The sequence below is a fragment of the Leucopleurus acutus genome (genome assembly GCF_964270905.1).
Source record: "Leucopleurus acutus genome assembly, chromosome: 8".
Classification (NCBI taxonomy): Eukaryota; Metazoa; Chordata; class Mammalia; order Artiodactyla; family Delphinidae; genus Leucopleurus; species Leucopleurus acutus.
This window is the reverse complement of record NC_139151.1, coordinates 58,809,443-58,832,446: the sequence shown is the minus strand read 5'-3', so window position 1 is coordinate 58,832,446 and position 23,004 is coordinate 58,809,443. Positions and strand designations below refer to the sequence as shown.

The 23,004-nt window shown below is 50.0% G+C and overlaps 1 protein-coding gene across 3 annotated transcripts in view; it reads left to right on the top strand.

Moving 5' to 3' along the window:
* The window catches only part of P2RY2 (purinergic receptor P2Y2), a 35,812-nt gene that overhangs the window by 3,870 nt on the left and 8,938 nt on the right, over positions 1–23,004 (top strand). For 2 of the 3 annotated variants that reach the window (XM_082845111.1, XM_082845113.1), the window contains exon 1: positions 14,321–14,367. The exons of the other annotated variant lie outside the window; for it this stretch is intronic. The gene's annotated coding sequence lies outside the window, so the exon portion shown is untranslated. Of the gene's footprint in view, positions 1–14,320; positions 14,368–23,004 lie in introns of those variants that run through there. 3 annotated transcript variants of the gene reach the window in all.

Here is a 23,004-nt window from a genome sequence, read left to right as displayed (position 1 = left end):
TCCAGGGTCTGCAGGACTGGTGCCCAGGAAAGAAGGCTTTTGACCCACCAGGGAGTGAGCTCCCTTCCTTTTAGGGAAGGGTGTATGGAATGAGCAGGGGAAAGATTCAGAAGGACATCAGGTATGCCCGGGTGACTCTGGGGGTCAGATGACTCCCTTGGGTTTTTCAATACTGAGAAACAGATTTAGCCTGACGGGGAGAGAGGGGAAAAGAGAATGAACCTCCAGTGGGGTTGGTTTTGTCTCTTCACCTCCACTCTCCTTCCTCTCCTCCTCTTTCTCCCTTCTCCTCCAGGCTGGCACCCAGCATCCTTCTATCCTGGGAAGAGGCGGCTAAATCTCAACACAAGTTAAGGATTTTTGTAAGAATGATGAGCTGAAATCGACAGGGTAGAATTTTACTGGCTAGGTTATAGGGAATTCCCTGGCAGTCCGGTGTTTAGGACTCTGCACTCTCACTGCTGAGGGCGCGGGTTCAGTCCCTGGTTGGGGAGCTAAGATCCCACAAGCCGTGTCGTGCGGCCCAAAATAAAATAAAATAAAATGACTAGGTTGTAAAATCCCAGGAAAATGTTTATTTGTGCCATGATGGTGAGTGAAAAAAAGCAGAGGATACAATTATATGTGCATTATGACTAGGTTACAATGCGTAGAAAACTCTGATACAAAACACACCACAATCTTAACATCAGTTATCTGTGTGGATTAGGACTGTCAGAACTTTTATTTTGTTTTATATTTTTCTGTATTTTTCAGATGTTTTTTAATGAAGAGACATTATGTCTATAGCCATTAAAAAAAAACTTTGTCTAATACGTACTTGAGAATGAATTTAACTGGGATAGCTGTGGGGTTCCGTGGAAGCTGCCTGCAGTTTTCGCCTGGCCACTTCCTGCCTTGCCCGGGGCTGGCTGTGTGGCACTCCCCACCTCCCTGGACCCACTCTCCGCGGTTCTTCTGGTCCCCTGGACCTCCCACACAGGGCTCTGTTCCCAGCAGGCACTTGGGAAACTTCAGTAAACACATGACATTTTGCTTGAAGAGCCACACAAATAAGTGACTCAAGAGTTGGAAGGAGAGCCCTAGCCCACTTTCAGGTAGAAGAGACCCGAGGGGTGGGGAGACCACAAGACGGGCACAGCCAAGAGCACTGGGCAATTGCCAGGATGGAGCAGGCCTCTCTCTTCCCAATGGCACTGCAGTTGGCCATCAGCCTGGACAGACTCTGGGTCCTGAGGAGCCAGGGGTGGTGTTCAGCTCACGTGGTCTCCAGACATCTCCATGTGAGAGCCCGGATTCACTGAGTGCCTCCTTAGTGCTGTACTGGGCTGACCCTTTGTGTACATTCATTTAATCCACACAGCAAGCCCACCGGGTCAGTGTCCCATTTTACCTACAAGAAAACTAAGGCCAGAAAGATTAAGCACCAGGTCATACAGCTCATACGTAACAGAGGTGCTTTTAACCACGATTGCACATGACCTTAAAATAGTCTACAACACTTCAGCTTCCTGCTTGGTAAAGTGGCCTGTCTCTTGCCCTACTTGACCTTGATGCAGCCCCATTGATCGTTTGGTTATTGCATGTGATGACAATTTAACTGTGGCCTTGGAGAAAGGATTTCCTGCTTACTTCCTCATCTCTTGGGGACGGCAGAGAACTGGAGGTAACAGTTGCAGGGACCCCACTCCCATCCCCAGCCCTGGCTCTGGTGGCCCGTTCTGGTCCCTGGGGGCAGCTGGGGTTTGTGTGGGCTTGAAGATAGAAAGGAGACCCTCAGGGAAATCACATAAGGCAGGTCCCAGATCCCAGGTTGCGGTGAGTTCCTGTTGCCAAGGGCACTGTGATCAGGGCCTGGACAGGACAGTTGGAATTTCACAAAAGGGCAATTGGAGGTCATGACCACAGAGGGCCTTTCTGTCCTTCAGATTCTAAGATTCTACAATTCTAAGACTCTCAGATATTGACAGGCTCGGGGGGGAGTGGTGGGGCAGTGGGTTGGTGCCTTTTCCTACCTGCTCAGATGCTTTCAGAGCCTCAGCCTGCCCACTCAGGGACATAACCATAGGCATCCTTTTGTTTTGAAATGAATTTTAAAATATATTCTGGTTTATTTTTTAATATTTATTTACTTATTTATTTGGTTGCGCTGTGTTTTAGTTGTGGCAGGCGGGCACCTTAGTTGCAGCAGTGGGCTCCTTAGTTGTGGCATGTGAACTCTTAGTTGCGGCATGCATGTGAGATCTAGTTCCCTGACCAGGGATCGCACCCAGGCCCCGTGCATTGGGAGCGCAGAGTCTTAACCACGGCACCATCAGGAAGTCCCACCATGGGCATCCTTGCCACATGCCAAGAATGGGACTGGCGTTTGTGTGGCTGTTAGCAGGGCTTCTCCTGAGGGTCGAGACTAAGCCCTGGGGGTGAAGGCATAGCACTACGAACTAACTCAAGAAACAATTTCTATCATGTGCTGGGGAGAAATGGTTGTTTGGACTGGGTGCTGGGGATACAAAGAGTGATCACCCAGTCCCTGCCCTTGGATGGAGGCAGATAGACCCAGAGATGGGGTCTCAATGCCGAGACAGAGGGCCCATGGGGGATGCGGGAGCCAGAGGAAGGGTCCCTAACTCGGGGGACATGTACCCAGGGACTTTGCAAGGCTGGTTCTCTCCTCCCTCAGTTCCTCCAACACTCTGTGGGGCCCAGGCTGATGGCCTCTGAATAACCAAGGGCTATGCTGAGTCTGCCTGCTGCCCAGGCCCCAAATATATTGAGTCATGGCAGCCCAGCTCTGGTTGCTGGCCATCAGAAGAAAGTGACAGCTGCCGCATGTGGCCCGTTGGGTAACTGAAAAGAGGTTAGTGGTTTGCAGGTATTGAGTAACCACTGGGATTCCTGAAACTTCAAGTTTCTTTCTGGACCACTCCCCATCTTCCTCTTTCAGAGTCAGGCTGGGGGCTGGGGAGTATCCACAAGCCCTCATCCATTTATTTATTCATTCAATGGTCATTTGCTCACCACCTCCCCTTCTCTTGCGTGTCCTGGGCTTGGGGGACTCCAAGAGACATCCATGGGGTTCTGCCCTCCTGAGTTCCCTGGCTCAGATAATGATACCACCATCTACTTCTACAGCCAAGGCAGAAATCCAGACATCAGTCTGGACTCCTCCCTCACACCCTCCATGTCTCCCTTCTGTTATTCTGTAGTGTCCTGTCACATCATTTATTATCTTTTATTGTAAAAGCTCCAATTGTCTATCTTTTCCTTCTAGACTGAATGAAAGCAGGGACTGTGTCTATCTTGTTTTCTGCTGTATTCCTGGCACCTGACACAGTGCCAGCGCTTAGTAGATGCTCATTAAACATTATTGGATGAATTAGTAAATCCTTTGAATTCCATTCCCTTAATATTCCTTGGATCCATACCCTTCCCCTTTCCCCCAGCCACAGCATTTGCTCAGATCTCATCCTCCACCTGAACTATTGATCAGCCTTCTCATTGCACTGCCTGCCTCACCTCCCCCATCCAATTTATTTTCCACACTACATCCAGAGACCTCATTCTAAAGTGCCCGTCTGTCCTACTCAGAACCCTTCCTGGCTCCCCATCACTCTCAGGAACAAGGCCACGTTTCTTGGATGAAAAAAAAAAATTAGGGTAGACATGACTGATCATTCCACTATCATTTTCCCTGTGAAATGATCAGGAAGATAAGCAATAATACAAAAACTTGCCATTATACTATATAAACTAAAGATAAGAGAGGATCATAAGGCAAAGTGTGAGGGAGAAATTGCACTAACTAGATGGTAGACAAGGACAGATTGAGAAACACATTCTTGGATGACACACCACTTGCTTCTCCCTCTGAAACAGAATAGCATGTGTCATACTGTGTCATTAACTGACCACATGCCTCCCTTCTCCTTTACTGCAAGCTCCTTAAGGACAAGAACCGTGTCTAAAATTTATCTTGATGCCTCTGGCACCTAGCACATGCCTTGGCACGTAATAGGCACTCAATACATATTTGTTGAATGAATGAATCATAGGATTAAATGAATTAATGAATGAAGAACCAATGGTTCCAAAGTAAATAAAACAGACTAACTCCCACTGCTTACTCTTCTCTCAGGGACACAGGGACAGCAATGACTAAATGGACTTTTGGCCATACCCCAACCGTCAGGGTTGTTGAGGGCATGGATTCCAGCACCAGAAAGTCATGGTAGAGTCCTGGCTCCATCAGTTATTAACTGTGTGAGCTTGGGCAAGTAACCTAACCTCTCTGTGCCTCACCTTTGTCACCTGTAAAATGGGAATAGTAGTAATACCAATTTAGAGCATTGTTGTGAGAACTAAATTTACGTGCATGTGTGTAAATTTAGTGTGTATATATTTAGTATATATATGTATACACATACATATATATAAATAAGTGTACCTGTATATACTATACTATATATTATACTATATATGCTATATACTACATATAATATACACTATAGATATAAATATAGATAGATAGTGATATTTAAGTTCCAGCTATTATTGAGGATGTTGGTGATAATTCCCTAATAAACCCCATCAGCTTCTCTTTTTCTGTGTCTACAACATCTGTTTCACGGTGGGATTGAGACTTCCACCATTATTAAGCAATGCAACGTAAAGCTGAGAGGGGCAGGAGGCGGTGCATGGCCTGGCTTTTTCTCTGCCTGGTGGAGCAAGAGTGAACAAAAACAATCGACATGGGACCTGTGAAAAGATCCTACACACAGGAGGAGAAAACTGTTCTGAAAATTCAGATGAAGAGTTTATTATGTCTGAAATGATTTTCTATGAGAAACAGAATAAACCTCTAAAAGTCATCTGCTTGGTATTCTCAAAACAAACACATGCCCCAGGAAGCTTTGATATAGTGGTCATTTGCTGGATGCTTCCCAAGTGGGCAAAGGATGTGAACAAGCAGTTTATAGAAATGGAAATGCAAATGGCTTGCAAACATGAAAGGATGCTTGTTTCCCTCATAAGAGAAATGCAAACCCAAACTACAGGAAATGTGATTTTTCACCTATCAGACTGGCAGGAATCCAACAGTTTGATATCACAGGGTTGTGAGGCCCTTGTGAAATCCACTGTGGGGATTTTTGAATCCTTTGGGGATTTGACTTGGAAGAATTCACTCCTCCTTCCTTTTCAGCCATGGTGTTTAAGTGAGATTTCTTCCATTCCAGCTCCAGGGGTGGCCCTGATGGCCTGAAGCCTACTAAATTTCGTATCATCTAGAGGAGATCATCGAAAATTGGGGAAGCTACTTAGGCACTCTGAGCTTTGTTTCCTTGTCTGTAAAATGCAGACAGCAGTAGAGACTCAGGGAAAGCAGCCAGCACCGTGTCTAGCACATAATCAATAAGTGACACATTTTATTGACTTTAGTAACTGGGTACATATGAGTTTAAATATATGTGCTTGACAATCTGAAGGCTTATAGAATTACAAACTGGAGCTCTACTTTCTAAACCATTATAGAAGATAAAAACAAGAAAAACCTAGAATGTATAGCAGAGAAGAAAAAACAAAGCAATAAGGAAACACGAAAATAAAGAAGTAAAATGAGACTACATCAGTTATGAAATAGATATAAATAAATTATGCTATGCTAGGCAAAGATTCTCAGCCTCATGTTTAAAAATAAAATTCAACTAGACTATATTCTGCTTATAAGAAATACTTCAAATACACATAATGTCCAAGTGTAGTAAAGATATATATGTAAAAAATAGGATATGAGTGTTAAAAGAAAACATGGGGAAAAGATCCTAGAGTAGGAAAGGATTTTCTAATTATGGCTCAAAATCGAGAAACCATAAGAGAAAAGATTGATCAATTCAACAGCAGAAAAATAAAAACTTCTACAATTAAAAAAGAAAAACCTAAGTAAATTCAAAAGACAAATGATAAGTTGGGAAGAACCATTTTTAATTCAGATAACAGAGGGATAGATAATCTTCCTAAAATATAAGAAGCTAATAGGAATCAATAAGCCCAACAACCTAATAGAAAAATGGTTAAAGGATATAATAGAAAAAGAAATGCACATAGATCTTAAGTGCCTCTTTTGTTATTAAAAGATGTGCTCGAAATAAGAGAAATGCAAATCCAAATACACCGAGACAAGATTTTTCACCTATCAGATTGGCAAAATTGCTAAAGTTTGCTGTCACGGTGTTGGTGAAGCTATGGAGAAATACGTTCTCTCACAGTGCTGATGGGAGGGTAAATTGGTACAACCCAATGACATGCAATTCAGCAGTAGTTATCAAATTTACAAATGCACAATACTTTTGATTTAGTAATAATATTTCTGTGAAATTTTCCTACATGGACAAAAAGTATGCACACAGCTATTCAATGCAACATTGTTTGTACTAGCAAAAATTGGAAACAATCCAAATGTCTACCAACACAGAATTGGTTAAATACATTCTGGAACCTCTATACGATGGGATACTCTGCAGCCCCTAGAAAGAATGAGGAAACTTGCAATGTGCAAGTTGAAGAAGGAAGATTAAGAAAAATCCCCAAGGTACAATTGAGTGATAAAATGCAAGATTCTGTGTATTGTGTATGTTATGTTTGTGTTTTAAAAAAAGGAAAATAGGGACTTCCCTGGTGGCGCAGTGGTTGAGGGTCTACCTGCCAATGTGGGGGATGTGGGTTCGAGTCCTGGTCCAGGAGGATCCCACATGCTGCAGAGCGGCTAAGCTCCTGCACCACAACTGCTGAGCAACCCCTGCTCACCATAACTAGAGAGAGCCCGCACACAGCAACGAAGACCCAATGCAGCCAAAAATAAATAAATAAAAATAAATTAGGGCTTCCCTGGTGGCGCAGTGGTTGAGAGTCCACCTGCCGATGCAGGGGACACGGGTTCGTGCCCTGGTCTGGGTAGATCCCACATGCCGTGGAGTGGCTGGGCCTGTGAGCCATGGCCGCTGAGCCTGCGTGTCCAGAGCCTGTGCTCTGCAACGGGAGAGGCCACAACAGTGAGAGGCCTGTGTGCCTCAAAAACACAAAAATAAAAAAAATAAAATGGATTGCGTTTAAAAAAAAAGGAAAATAAGTAGAAATATTTGTATTTGCACAGAGAAACTCAAGGATACACAAGAAAATAATGAAACCACTTTCCAGCTTATGGGTGAAGGGAGAAGTGGGAAGTGGGTAGATGAATAATGGAGAATGGAGGGAGGCTTTTCTCTGTATATCTTTTTTTCTTGTATTTTTAATTGTTGAAACATAGATACATTATTCATTCAAAATTTTAAGTAAAAAAGTTAAAAGACAAAGAAAATTTACATTAAAAACCACAAACAAAGCTATGTTAGGTAAGTGCAAAGTAGGGGATGGTAAGAGTGATATAAGAAATAATAAAAATTGTGACTAAAAGCATAAAATGGGCTAAAAGGGGGATACTTTTATTCATTTAAAAAATACAATCCATGGACTTCCCTGGTGGTGCAGTGGTTGAGAATCCACCTGCAAATGCAGGGGACACAGGTTTGATCCCTGGTCCGGGAAGATCTCACATGCCGTGGAGCAACTAAGCCCTTGTGCCACAACTACTGAGCCTATGCCCCACAACTACTGAAGCCTGTGCCCTCTAGGGCCTGCATGTCACAAGTACTGAGCCTGCACGCTGCAACTACTGAAGCCTAAGCCTAGAGCCCGTGCTCCACAGCAAGAGAAGCCACTGCGATGAGAAGCTCGTGCACCGTAACAAAGAGTAGCCCCCCTTCACTGCAACTAAAGAAAGCCTGCCCACAGCCAAAAAAAAAAAAAAAAAAATCCATAATGAGGAAGGCTTTTATATATTGAATCATAGAGCATCAAAATAGATGAAGTACAAATAGAAGGAGAAGTTAATGTAAATAAAAAAGTATTAAGAGATACATCATTATCAGTCTGATAGGTTACATAGGCTAAAAATAAATATGGATGTACATTATTTTAAAATGTATGTGTGTGTATGGTTCAACTAAACTAATAAAATATCAAAAGATGGATCCTATAAAAAGTGAACACACATCTCCTTTTAAAAATTCCATAGAACACATAAAAAGTAAATCCTAAAAAATAAAATATACATAAACTACAGACTTTAATTAAACCAACGTCCCTCTATACACCTGAAATAAAACTAGAAATTCATAACACAATATTCCTTTTAAACAAAACAAACAACTCCTAAGCCTAAATATTCCCCTAAAAAGACTTTTACTGGGTCAAAGAGAAATAAAAAATTCAATGACCAACTATTTATAAAATAATGATAAAGAAAACGTTACATATCAAAACGTACAATGTGCAGCCAAAGCTAAATTCAGAGGGAAAACATAGCTTTAAATACTTATGTTATTTAAAAAAATGCCAAGAAACAAAATAGGCATTCACTTTAATAAGATTGTAGAAAAAGAACAGAAAAGGTAATTAAAGGGAAGAAAATAATAAAGATAAAAGCAGAATTACTTAGTAAACCATAAAGCTGAGAAATAAATTCAGGTGTGTTTTAAACAAGCAAACAAAAAAATGTCCATGGTATGTCATATAAAACCTGTCATGACTTGGCCCTTGCAGTTTATCTATCCCTTGACCTGACCCCCCACACTCACCTCCTGCCATTCTGAACTATGGACCCCTTGCTATCTGAACCAAATAGATTGATTTAAATAAAATGTTTGAGAGAGAGCTGGTTCTGTGAGCTCTTGTTGGTTGCTTACCACTGTCATCCACCAGTCAAGTCCACCTACTCTTTAAGGCCCAGCTCAAATGCCCCCTCCTCCGGGCAGGTTTTACGGATCCAAACTACAGCTCAAGCCAGACTGGGGTAAGCTCTGCAAAAGAATGGGTGAATCCAACATTGGGGGCAGAGCGGAGGTTACATCCAACCGTGGGGGTAGAGGAAAGCTGTCTGGTAGAGGGGGCCTTGAACTGGTTAGTGAAGGAGAAAGGATTCCAGTCAGCAATGAGCAGGGGGAAAGATCTCTCCAGGAGGAAGGAAAAGCATGAGCAAACGCAGGGTTTTGTGTGAACGGACTGAGTGATTTGGAAAACTGTGGGATGCCTCATGTGACTAGGTTGTGGAAGGCTGATAGGGAGTGGGGACGGGGGGTTGTGGAAAGGTCAACAGGGCAGGTCACGAAGGACCCTGAATGACACACTGAGGTGCTTATGCTTCCTCCCGCTGTGGGGGATGGAGAGTAGCCAGAAGTTTCTGAGCAGGATTGTGAGGTTGGAGCTGTCAGATGGTCAGCTCCCTGACGAGCCCCACTCTCACTGAGGTGGGGGAAAGCAAGGTGGTGGGTGGTGTGCGGGGGGTGGGGGGGATCCCTTCAGCTGGCAGGCTGCCCAGGAGAAGCTGGGGAGAGGCAGAGTGGGGAGCTCTGGCTCTGGTGGCCTGGGCCTGGGGTTGGGATAAGGGGCCTGGCCCTGAGTCTGTTTCTCCTCCTTGACCCATTTCCCAGCTTCTGCTTGCCACCTCCCCACCCCCATCACGACCAGGGAGAGGCTGGGAGGCAGCTCCTGGCACCTCCCCCAGTCACCAAGGGGCTTTTCTATCCACCCATCTGGCCCAGCCCCTGCAGGGGCCTCTGTGGTCAGGTCTTTGTGTCTGCACAGTGGCCTTCTTTGTCCTGAGCAGCAACCCCCTCCCTCTTGCCCTTCTCTCTCTGCCTGTGTTACAAAAAGCACCAATTTTGCAGAGAGACTGGCCAGGGCTCTGATCTTGGCTTCCCCCACTGAGTCTCTGTGTGACCCTGACCAAGCCATTTTGCCTGAGCCTTAGTTTTTAGTTCATGAAAAGGAGCTGTGTGAGGAATCAAACTCCTGACAAGAATTGGTCTGCTAGTTAGTGCTGGGAGGTAAACAACAAATGATGGCCACACGGACCCCTACCCAACTTCACGCTGTTCACTGAAACTCCTGATTACATCTCCCACCTCATCCTTATCACTGCCTGGCCAGGTGGCCATCATTTGACAGATGAAGAAACCAAGTTCTGAGGATAGGACTGGCTTCACAGGCGTTGACCCATGCTTTGAAGGTCCCTGTACTTGATTTAATGCTCTACTATCCCATCTTGAGATTCATACTAATTTTTGAATAAGGGGCCTGCATTTTCATTTTGCCCTGGGTCCCTCAAATTATGTAGCTGGTCCTGCTAGTAGAAAGGTAGAACAGAGGCTTGCCTAGGCCTGGACCAGGCTTCCTGCCTCTGCGGCTGCCTCCCCTGGGTGCCAGCATCTTGGCATGCCAAGAGCCAGAGCTTCCAGGCCGCATTTGACATCAGAGGCCTGGCCCCTGCCCTGGAAATCTGAGGAGCACAGTTCCCGGTCGGTGAGGGAGGCAGGGATGGTCCAGGCCGATGCAGCAGTCCAGAGAGCTAGCAAGACAAGGCTGCTGGAGCCAGCCCAGCCCTGTGTAACCAGAGCTGCAGCGTGGGTCCCAGTGCCATGGCTCAGTCATCACTCCGGGAACTCATCAGGGTCTTCCTTCCCAGCCCACTGCAGTTTCAGGGCCAGGAGACCTACCACAGACTCACTGTGTGATTTGGACATTCACTTCCACTTTCTGCACTTCGGTTTCCCTATATGTAAAATGATAAAGGTAACACCTACCTCTTAGGGTTCTGGTGAAGATTAAATTAGATACTTTAAGACAATGACTAGGGCTTCCCTGGTGGCGCAGTGGTTGAGAATCCGCCTGCCAATGCAGGGGACATGGGTCCAATCCCTGGTCCAGGAAGATCCCACATGCCGTGGAGCATCTAAGCCCGTGCGCCACAACTACTGAGCCTGCGACCTAGAGCCCGCGCCCTAGAGCCCGCGACTCACAACTACTGAAGGCCGCGCGCCTAGAGCCCATGCTCTGCGACAAGAGAAGCCACAGCAATGAGAAGCCCACGCACCGCAACGAGGAGTAACCCCCACTCGTCACAACTAGAGAAAGCCCGCGCACAGCAGTGAAGATCCAACACAGCCAAAAATAAATAAATAAATAAATTTATATAAAAAAAGAGACAATGACAAGCACAAAGAAGGTGATCAGTAGAGTTCTTACTCATTTACTCATACAATAAATATTCATTGAGGTTGCCTGGGTGACAGACAGTGCTGTGTACTGGACATTTAACTGTGAACAGGAGGGACCCTAGCCCTACCCTCAAGCAGATCCCCATTAGAGGAGGAGATAGATATCGATAGTGATAAGACTGTGGTAAGTGATGTGACAGAGCGAGGTACCTGATGGGGCATCTGGGCTGGGACTTAGAGGAGCCATGGTGGGGAGTTAGGGGAAAGGGCCAAGGGTGGAGAAGCATCAAGGGGCACAGGCAGGGGGAGCTGCAAGTGCCAGGCAGGAGGTGAGTGAGGGCTCAGCACTGCAGTGTGACTGGAGCAGAGGCAGGAGGGGAGGTGGGGGGGGGGGGGGAAGGCCTGGTGTGGTAGCCTGCAGAGCCAGGATTTATCTTGAGGGTGGTGGTGGCCACCAGAGGGTGTAAGGCAGGCAATGGCTAAGGGGGGTAATGGCACCTGTGAAGGAGGGCTTGGAGGTGTCACATCCCAGCTGAGCGACAAGACCTGAGCCGGGGCCGGGGCTCCACCCCCAGCACAAATTCTCAGAGTGGGTTTTCTCAGGGGAGATGAGAGCAGTCAGAGAGAGAAGATGAGAAGTCTTGAGAGAGCCAAATGCCTCCTCAGGGTTGGAGAGGCAGGAAGCCTCCTAATGCCTGGCGAAAAGCACTCCTGGGCTTGCCCTCCCCATCCTGACCCGCTGCTGCTAATGGAGACTTGTTCCCTGCTTCCTCTCATGGTCCCCCCTCCTCGTGGGGACCATTACGTGTCTGGGCCTTCGCCACCAGCCCGCCTCGGTCCCCGCCGCGGCGACCTGGCTTGGTTGCATGCTCTTCCACCCAGCTGTAACGGAGCCCTGTGTGGGGCTTGCTATGGGACTCGCTGGGCCTCAGTTCCCAGCCAGATCATGGTTCATCAAACTCTTACAAGAAAATGTAAGTAAATACAAAGATAAAAGCAAAGGAGCTCAGGTTGAAGTGGGACGGGGGCTCCTCAGGCTGCCCTAAGTAGAGGAGACTCAGCTGGGGGATTTGGAGCCTGCTGGACCGGATGATCTCCAAAGCCCAGGGAAAGATGTCAGGAGACCTAGACTTCCAGCCCCTTATTAGAGGGGAATCCTAACCCTTTGAACCAACGTCACTGGGGATGATGGGCAAAACCCTGAAAAAAGGACACCAGATGGGCCACTGAAAAAGGGATCATTATTGCCATTTTGCAGAAGAGGAAACTGAGGCTCAGAGAAGCATCAAAGGAGGTGAGGCAAGATGGGACTCAAGGCTGTGGTGTTCAAGGGCAAATCCCTTGCCTCTGTGCCTCAGGCCTAAGTCACCTGTTGTGGTAGCTCAGACCCTGTGTTTCTCAGGGATGCAGTTTCTTCTGCTGTAAAGTACGGGACTTGACCAGAGCAGGAGCAGAACCTGGGCTGCCCACCTTCCTGTCGACTGGAGGCTGCGGCGGAGCCCTGGCTCCGCATAATGGTAACAAAGGAATTTTTTCTCTGGACCTAAATAGCAGTTACAGTAGAGGGCTGATGGGAGGGGCAAGAAGGGGCGTGGCTGAGGCCTCCAGTGTCCGGGGGGGGCCTTCCGCACACTGAGACCCCGAGGCCCGGACTCCATAAGTAGGGGCCACAGAGATTCCTAGCCCCCTAGAAGCTGCATGGACCAGCTTGGACAATAGGTGGAGGAGGCTGGACAAGAGGCCTTTGTGTCTCCCGGGTGAAGGTCCCTGGGGCACTGCCGAGGCGGCTGAGCCACACAGGACTGTGTGTCCACCCTGCTCCCGCTCCTGGCAAGGCTGCAGCCAGGCCGCAGTCAGCTGATGTGGAGCCCAGCAGGACTCAAGGTCCCAGGGCCCTGGGCAAGCTCCTTGGCCACAGAAACAGACCTCCTGTGCACTGGTCCAGACACTGACTGTCTAAAGCCATACATGGAAGGTCACTGGTTGTTGGGAGGGTGAGTGTAATTGCCTCTAATTCACAGAAAAGGAGGCCCTGAAAGGGGCTGGAACTGGGTCAAGGTCTCCCACAGTCAGTGCTGAAGCTGAGCCAGAACATGCACTCCTGACGCCTAGACCAGAATGAGAGAGAGGGGGGCATTCATTCATTCATCCATTCAAACATCCAACAAGTATTGAACAACTCCTGGGACCTCTGGGACCAGTGAGAAGAAGGCAGACAGACCTGGTCCCTGCTCTCCTGGAGCTCACAGTCCAGGAAAGGGACAGACATAGGGTCCCTGGCCACAGGAGCCACGGGAGTGGGGTTGAGGGTAGAGAAGGGAGTGATGTCTGTGTCTGGAGTCGTCTGAGAAGGCAGCTCAAGGGAAGCAGCTGAAGATGATGGACCAAAAAAAGCCGAGTGTTCAGGAAATTTCTAGTGACTCTTTTTGGCTGAGATTAAGCACAGAGAGCACAGGGGAGGCTCCCCCCACCCTCCTCCCCAGAGGTGGAGAGTCAGAACCCTGAATGCCCGGATTTCCTCCTGGAAATAGGAGGCGAGTGCTCTGAGCAAGGTGCCTGGGAAGAGTGGACACAGGTTCGGGGAAGGTCTCGCGGTGGGCAGCGACAGGGGCCACAAGGATGCCAAACTTTGCAAAACTTTAGCGTCTCTGAAAACCACTCATCATCCCGTATGAGGAAGCCCAGGGAGCCTCGGTCCCCAGGCGGTAGGACAGCCGCCGCCAGCCCCTCCCCGGGCAGCACCCGAAGCGGACGCCCTGACCCCGCGGCCCTATCGCCCGGCAGCGTCCCCAAGTGGTTGGCGGAGTGTCTGTCGGGACGGGAGGTGGTGACGGCTGTGCCTGGGTCTGTCCAGAGTCCGTCCCGCCCCCGGCCTGACCCGGCAGGGTAGGAAGCCGGGCGGGGCTCTCAGGCACGTGGGTCCCCGCCGCGGCGACTGGACGCTGGCGCTGGCAACCGGGAGTCGCGGCCGGGGCACTGCGGGCTGACGAGCGCCCTGCGAGGTGAGAGCGGGCCGCCTGCAGGGCCCGGAGACGAGGAGACGGCGGCGTGCGGGCCCGGATACGCGGCCGGTGGCGGCTCAGCCGGCACCGGGCAGGCAGAGCGGAGCGCGCGGGGCTGGCCGAGGAGGCGCGGTTCCCAGCCGGTGTGAGCGCTCCGGCAGGTCCGTGGTAGAGCTGGGTCTCCAATGGAGCTGCGATCTTGGGGAATGTGGACGGATACCCGCACGGATACCCGGGTAAATGTGCGTCCGCGTATTTGGGAAAGTCTTTGTCACTGGGTGAGTGAGTGCGCCCCTGCGGGGTCGAGTTGCTGAACCTGTGGAACTTGTTTGTGTTTGTGCTCTGGTGTGGGCGCCCCGGCAGCGTGGGACCAGGGCCAGAGACAGGCCAGCCTTGGAGGCCCGCTGAGCCCCCTCCCTCCAGGGGCGCTCTGGGGGGCAACCTCGCCTGGGCATCGGCAAGACTTGGGGGGGCCAGAGCAGAGGCCTAGAAGGACAGTTAACCCTCTGTCAGGGCAGTTTTAATCTGGCAGGCTGCGGTACGAAGGATCAGTCTGGAGAAAGACAGTTCCCTCTCTCCCCACCCCAACTAGGGCTGCAGGTGTCAGGCTTGGGGTCGCCAGGAGCCAGACCCAAGGGCCAGGCCCTGCTGTGAACCAGAACTGCCAGTTTGGAGTCTGTGGGACTGATGGCAGCTGTTCCTTTCATCATGCATCCCCAGCTTCCCTGGGCCCACAGCCTGAAGCGCCCACTTTGTTTGGGATCTAGGCTGGAATAATGGGGAGCTTTTGAGGGTCAGGGTGGGGCCCAGATAAAGTCTCAGCTATCTATTGGTGGGAGCGGCTGGGAAAGAGAGTCTTTGAGCAGACAGAGCCCCCTGAAAGCTCTCTGGAGACCCAGAGAGCTATACTCCACTGTGCCGTCACTGTGTAACCGTGGACAAGGCATGTCCCTTCTCTGAGCCTCAGTGGCCTCGTCTGTAAAGGGGGAGTAATAATGATGTGGAACATGAGGACAGTTGAAGAGCTGGTGTGTGGGTCATGTTCAACACAAATATCCTCCTGGGCAGGCTCAATGCTTGGGGGTGGGGAGATCAGTTCCTGGAGGGAACTTCCTGAAACCCAAATCCCAATCATTCTCCTCCTTGGGCTAAACTTTCACAGGACTTCCACTGGACTAAGCCTGAGCCCCTTGGCCTGGGACTCAAGGCCCCTGAGAACTGGTCCTTGCCACCTTCTCCAGCCACCTCTCCTGCCTGACTCTTCACCCTCTAGTAAATGCATGTAATCTGCTGTGCACAGTAGTCAGTTTCTTGCTTCCAGACCATTGCATATTCTATACTCACTGCCTGAACTGCCCTCCTACTCTCATCTTCCAGTTGGAGAACTACCCAGCCTTGGAGGCCAGTTCAGATGCCCCCTCCTCTGGGAAGCCTTCCTTGATTCCCCCAGCTGGGTTGGAGCCTCTTCTGGGCTCTTGCAGTCCTGGTCCCACCTTGGACTGTTACGGTCTCTGTCTGTCTCCTCCTTCCCTCTCCCAAGGTCTGGGGACCCCTGGAGGGCAGGAACTGGGTCTTACTCATTTTTGTGTTGCCAGGACCCTGCACAGTGCTGAGCTAAACTGGGAGAGCAGCAGCAGCCCCTAACCCCTGCCCCCTGTCCCCAGCTTCCCCAGTGAAAGCCTGTCTACAGTGGAGCTCCACGTCATTACAAAGAAGGGGAAACCAGAATCAGGTCACCAGAATGGGTGCACAGATTGTCAGAACAGTGTGTCCTGGGGCACTACAGGACTCAGGGTGCACAAGCTGAAAACGTGGATTTCATCCAGAAGGCAATAGGGAGCCTTGGAAGTTTTGTGAGCAGGGCATGGTCAGAACAGCATTTCAGAAAGATCTCTCTGGTTGCAGCGTGGAGAATGGATTGAGTAGTGTTGAGTACGAGAAGCTTAGGGCATTTGTGAGATTGACACCAGAACCATCCAGGCATTATTTAAAGTTGGAGCCCTTGTCCCCGTGGCCAAACACTTCTCTGAGTCCTCAGATGCTCTTGCTGAGGAATTTGGGGAGAGTTAGGACTCTCCCTCCCCTAGTAGGAGCCAGGAGACTTGAAATTGATCTCATCCCAGCTTTGCCCCCAACATGCTGGGTGACCTTGGGACAGTTCTTGCCCTGCCAGCCCCTAAAAGGAGGCCAAAACCAGTGAAGTCTTGAATTGAGAGTATGTGGGGCTGGGAGGAGGGGACAGCTGGCATGAAAGGCTTATCACTTTCCACTTCGTCTTACCTTGGGCTGTCCTGGGGTCTGGTTGGAGGGGTTGGAGTGTCACGGTGGGTGACACTCACACATGGTTGCCAAGCTTGGACTGCAAAGTGAGACTATGGCCCCACCTTTTTTGTCCTCCTCCTGCCCAGGGTGCACAGAGCTTTGAGGTTTCTGGATCCTCCAAGGACCAGCTAAAAGAGTGTGAGAACATCACCAAGTCCTCATAGGTGACCCCGTGAAGGCTTTGATTTGGCTTCTTTCCTGGCTGTGAGGAGCCACTGTGCCCCTTTAGGTGTCAGTTTTGCCATCTGTAAATTGGGCATGATGGTCCTTGTGTCTTTAGATGCAGGTTGCTATGAGGATTCTTAAGACAGTGTCTAGGAAAGGGCCTTGTAAGCTGTAAAATGCAATGCACAGGGGAGGCGCGTGATACTTACAGACATAAATGCATTTTGAAGACGATACAAGAACACAAATGCAATAGTGAGGGATCGTGCTGGCTATTGGAATTTTAACTATTGACAGCCTTCCTCTCCCTGCCCTCGCTGCAGAGACAGCTTACTAGTAACATTTTATAATGTACTTCATTTTATCTTCCACCAGCCCTGTAAGGGAGGAATTATTACTCGCATTTTGCAGATAAGGAAATAAAGGCTCAGAGAGCACCTTGACCAAAGTCACAAAGCTGGTGAAAGCTGGGATTCCTGCCTGCCTGCCCTACCTAGCTTATCCCTCCGCATTCAAGACAGAAGCCCCATCTGGGTGAGGCCAGGTCCTCTAGTTTTCAGGCTGAGGGAAGTTTGAATTCCATCCTGAAAACACGTCTTCAGTTCTTGCTTGTGGCCTGATTACCCAGCTGCTGGTAAGATAGTATCTGCTCAGGCTGCCCACAGGGCTGGAGAAGCCTTGCTGATCTGGGTGAGAGGGGGTGCAGTCACCCCGGTGAAATCTTTCCTCTCCCCAGCTTCCTTCTGTGGGTCTGTCTGGTGTACCTTTTGACCCACACCTTCCTCTTAGGCCTGCCTTTGTGTCCTCAGATCTGGCCTCTCCCAGCCATTGGGAGACTGGCTATGGGGGCCTTCCCTGACCTCTGTATTCACCCTAGAGGTCAGTTGCAGGACTAGGTCAGGCCGGGCCCACTGTCCCTCTCTGTCCACATCACCCAGCACAGGCTGGGTACAGAGAAGGTGCCAGTGAGTGTTTGGGAAATGAATGACCAGGTGAAATTAGGTGTATAATAGAAGAGAAAGATCTTGCTCCATGGAGAGATACAGTTGGTTCTTGAGCAGAGGGGTTCCTCTACTCCTCTGTCATGCCATCTCCAAGGACTGAGTTGTGTCTGGTCCAGTGAGTAGCTGGAGTCCCTGCTGGGAAGATGGGCAACCTAGGCCCTTCTGGGCGGCTGCTTCCTCCTTGGTGCTCCACCCTGGTGCCCTGTTATCACAGTGACAATGACACTGCCTGGGCACTGGAGCATGGGAGGAGGGCCTCCCTCAGACTTCCTGGGGCCCTCTCCTCTCCTCTCCCCTCCCCCTGCCTTGGGGAGGATCCTGGTGTTGCTACAGCTTCCTGGTGAGCCCCCAATCTCCCCAGCCTCAACTTGTGGGAGGAGTCTTGCTGTGGCTGGGCTGTGGGCCAGCAAGGATGCTTTCCATCTCACAAGGAAATCCAGGGCCAAGGGATCAGCTCCCCTCACCGGACCATTATGTGTGTAGTCTCCTTCTTGATCCCTCCTTTCTTTCTTTTTTTTTTTTTTTTTTTTTTGCGAAACGCGGGCCTCTCACCGTTGTGGCCTCTCCTGTTGCGGAACATAGGCTCCGGACGCGCAGGCTCAGCGGCCATGGCTCACGGGCCCAGCCGCTCCGCGGCATGTGGGATCTTCCCGGACCGGGGCATGAACCCGTGTCCCCTGCATCGGCAGGCGGACTCTCAACCACTGCGCCACCAGGGAAGCCCCCGATCCCTCCTTTCTGACCCCCCTTTCCTATCCAACTTCCATGTGGCACCATCTTTGCAAAGATCACCTCCTACCATGTTCTTCCCTGCTTAAGCCCTGCCAGGGCTCCTCATTTTCCTCAGGATTGAGGCCTCAGCCCGGCCTTCAAGCCTTTCCGTGTGAGACCTCAGGCCCTCCCACATTCTGTGCCACCTAACCCTCCACTCCAACTTCACATGACCCCCCAGTCTTCCCCCGACAGGCCACGCTGTCACACCATGGCGTCTTTGCACGTGCTCCTCCCTCTGCCTTCAGTGCTCTCCTACCTTTTTGTCTACCTGACAAACTCCATATCATCCTTCAAGTCCCAGCTCAAATGACCCCTCCTCAGGGAAGCTCTCCCTGACTACCTCCCCACGCCAGTTAGAGGTTACTCTGGATTCCATATCCCCAGGGCTTCCCTTAGTCATGGCTTAATCACTCAAGCGGACTTGGTCCATGTCTGTGTCTTTCTCCCCATCCGGACTGGAGCTCCTCAAGGGCCTGACAGAGTCTGATCTGAGTCTGGGTTTGCAGGGTCTTTCCGAGGTTGGGCATATGGGGGTATTAGCAAGTGTTTGTTGAGACACTGTGACTCCTGGGAAAGCGAGTTATGATTGTGTTACTCTGAGAGTCTAGACTCCCGTGGTTCTGAAAATCTCAAAACCAAAGCTATCAGAAGCAATGAATAACAGAAGCGAAGAAACATTTAGCATTCACTCCTGGAACCAGAGACTCCTGGAACTGGACTGTAAGAACCAATGAACTCCAAATCCTGGAAGCACTCTGAGTGAGACAATCAGAATCACAGGCTCACGTATAACCTGGCCAACACTTTTGTCCCTTTTTCTACCTTGGGGTCTCCATTCTCCCTCTTTCCTCCGAAACTGGACCCTTCCTGCTTCTCCACAGACCTGATCACGGCCCCTTCTAGGAGGCTTCCCTGACTCCTCTGACCATGACCCCTCCTCCTCTGCTAGGTCACCTGGTAAGACCCCCTGCTGAGAAGTGTTCGGGGTCTCTTTGCCAAGATGGGCAGATGCAGCCTCCACATTAGGACAGCACATGATCTGCTAGCCCCACGGAGCACCCACCTGCCCCCTTGTCTTGCTCATTCCTCATGAGCTGTCTTATGTAGAGTGATTCTCCCTGTCTGACCAGTGAGGAACCTGAGGCTCAGAGAGTGGAACTGACTTGACCAAGATTGCACAGCATGGATGGTTCCAAGTTGGAGCCTGAACCCAGCGTTCTTGCCTCTTGAGTATGGCTGGAGACGTTCGAGTGTGATGGGTTGGGGTGGGGTCCAGGGCATTGTGGTTCTGAACTTGTTCAGTTTAGCAACTGCGCGGGGCTGTGCTGTGTCAGAGGTGGATCAGATGGCTTGGAGTCCTGCCCTGGAGTGGGTTTGGGGGTGCTCAACCCCACACTGAAAATTAGAAGACCAGACCTTGATAAGGCCCTTCCTCTTCAGGAGTCTCAGTTTCCTGATCTGTAAGGTGGGAGGACCAGCCTAGCTGACCTGAGACCCACACACTCAGATGCTCTGAGCTCAACCCCAATGGATGGCTCCTACGGTCAGTATCCTGAGGGCTCCCAAGGGGGAGAGAGATTCCAGAAGGGGCTACAGAGACCCAGCGCCTCCAGCGGAGGCTGCTGAGGCTTCACACTACAACAGCACCTGCTGATGACATCTGAGGTTAGCCCTCAGCTATTTCCCCAGACAAGCCCCAGTGTTTGTGGTGCAGAAAGCACACCAGAAAAGGCTGGGGGCCTATTGGCCTTCAGCCCCATGGAGGACATTTGGGAGGGGGCAGAGGATGACTTCCAAGATTCTTCCTGTCCTCCAACCCAGCCTTGCCCTCTCTACTCCCCTCAAGCCACAGGGATGACTGACAGTTTCCCAAACATATTGCCCCAGTTTTCGCTCACTCTGCTCCTCTTCTCTCTCCACCCTCTTGACTCCTACCCATCTTCCAAAGGCAGGTGTCCTCTCCTCCAGGAAGCCTTCCCTGATCACTGCCCGCCCCCCATTCCCATTAGCGTCCCTCTTGGTTCCTTCAGCTCTCATCACCTTAAGTTGTCGCTGACTCTTTCTGGTTCTTCCCCTGTCCTCTTCCCTCCACCCTCAGCCTTGACAGTGAGCTCCTCAAGATCACGGAAGGGTCTGACCCACCTCAGAGTCCCTAAGTGCCCCGCACAGGGACAGGTGTAGGTGTGGCAGCCCCTGTAAAGGGTGAGTGAGTGATGGGGTTTGGTGGGGTGTAAGTCCTGCTGGGGGTCCCTAAGCTGCCCTCCCTTCTGAGGATAGCCTTCAGTGTGGGAACCTTGATCTGTGGTCAGTCTGGCTGTGACCTTTCTTCTCTGCCCATAATACCTGTGGGTTTCCTGCCCCTCTTATCTTCCTGGGATACCCCCATCCTCCCTGCCTTCTTCACGTGCTAAAATCATATCTCTTTTAATTATTTCACAAAATGAGTCTAAATCATCTCCTTTAGTTATCTCGACAAACTTACGAGGCAGGTACTGTTCTTAGATTGCAAGGAAATTGAGAGTTAAGTTGTGGAGCTGAGGCTTGTCCAGATCCTATAGCTGGGAATGGCAGAACTGGGATCTCTCACCTGCCCAGTGCCCTCCCCTGCCCCTCAGTGGTGTTCTGGATCCAGAGCCTCTGTTTTCCCTTCACAGCACTCCACCCCCAGCAGAGGCAGGCAGCAGGAGTTTCCAGAATGGTGATGGGTCACTTTCCCCTGTCAAACTGGACAGGGCCAGCCAGGTGGGTATGGAGCAGACAGTACATTCCAGAGCCACCCTAGTGGAAGCTGGAATGTTGTCCAGCCACCTTGGAAATTCTGCAACCAGCCTGGGAACTGCCCCAGTCACTCCTCCTGGCTTTGGGGTCACTAGCCTGGTACCACAGGGAGAAAGACCCAGTGTGAGATAGAGACAGAGCTAGGTTAAGGGAGAGGGTAGTCTGTCTGCATGCTAGGCTTGGCTCTGCCCTTGCCTTATTGGTGACCTTGGGTGAGATCTTGGGCTACCCTTTCTGGCCTTGATGTTTTTTTTTTTTTAACTGTAAGATGGGTACAGTAACCATCATGGCTGCTTCACAATGGGGAACTACCAGGAAGAGTAGATCTTGGGCCCTGCCAGTAAGATGTTCCCTCCGGTGGAGAATTAATCAGACAGGCAAAACTGTGGGGCTCAAAGAGGGCTGGTCAGGGAGCTTCCTGGAAGAGAGGATCCGGGCTTTGGAGGGTATGAGGTAGTTACCCCAAAACTGGGTTCGCCTCTTCATGGGCATCAAGCCAAAAGGCATAACCCAGCCAAAGAGCAGGAGAGGGAAGTACTTACCACTTGCAGCGAGTAAGGAGAACACCGGGGACCTTTCCCAAAGCAGTGTCTCACCGAACAGCAAAATTGGGGGAGTTTTAAGCTAAGGGTACATGAATACTCACTTGCAAGGGATATGAGCAGAGAACTCAGCATATAATTGGGGCAAAGGTTGACAGGGTCTAAGCTTTAGTTGACTGAGGACTCAAGTCAGAAAAGGTCATCATCATCATTCCTTAGGTTCCAGTTGATCTGGTGGTTGAGCCCTCAAGGGGGGTTTAAATTTTGCAGAACTGCTCAAGAAAGTGCTTCAGGCTAATCTTTACCATTGAAACAGAGCTGGGAATCTTTACAACTGATTTATTGTATTTGCTATTGCTTCTTCTCTTGCCCTTAAGATCATTAATTACTGAGACCTGTTCAAGGGCAAGCATTTTTGGTCAGGCTTAAATCCTAGGCCTAATATGGCTTCTCTTATGCCAAGAAAGCCATGCCTGGTTTTCTTTCTCTGGGGAACCCCTACCTTATCTGCTTACAGTCAGGGGCATAGCTCCTAAAGTCAGACAGACGGGGGCTGCTCTGCCATTTGCTAGCTCTGTGACCCTGGAGAGGTCACTCAACCTCTCTGAAATTCTCAGGACTAAACGAGAAGAGGTTGATGGAGCCATCTAACATGGAACTTGGCACAGAGAAAGCATTCAACTCTTGTTATGACATAGCTGTTAGAAGATAAGGGAGGGTATCCCTAAGCAAAGATATGACCATGGGACTGCTTTTGCTGTGTTGGAGACAGAAAGATGAGGGTGGAGGCGGAGAGGGAGAGTGGTGTGGAGGATGGCAGGCACCAGATCAGCAGGGCTTTGAGTGCCAGGTTCAGGAACTTAGATGTCAACCTGAGGGCAATGGGGAGCCATGGAAGGATTTTGAGCTCCATAGTATGTGGTCAGATGTGTGGTTTAGGAAGACCCATAACTGCAGTATGAAAGATGGACAGGAGGGGCAGGAGTGGAGGCAGGGAGTAAGTAGGCTAGTGCAATGGTCTGGAGGAGAAATGCAGGCTCAAAACCACGGGGTCGGGAAGAGTGGCACGTCTAAGCCACTGCATTGGTCGAACTGACAGGGCTTGGTGAGTGATGGTTTCACATGGGTGGGAAAGAGAGAGGTTGTCAAGCGTATACTGGAGCTTTGAAGCCTGGAAGGACGGATGGTAGAGACCCTTCTCAGAAATGGGAGAGTGGCTTTGAGAACGTGTGTTGTTCTACCTTAGTCTTTTGAGTGAAGATATCTCCCTAGGAGGAGAACACTGGGTGTGACCCTGGTGGAGTGGGCGAAAAGGTGAAGCTCTTTCTTT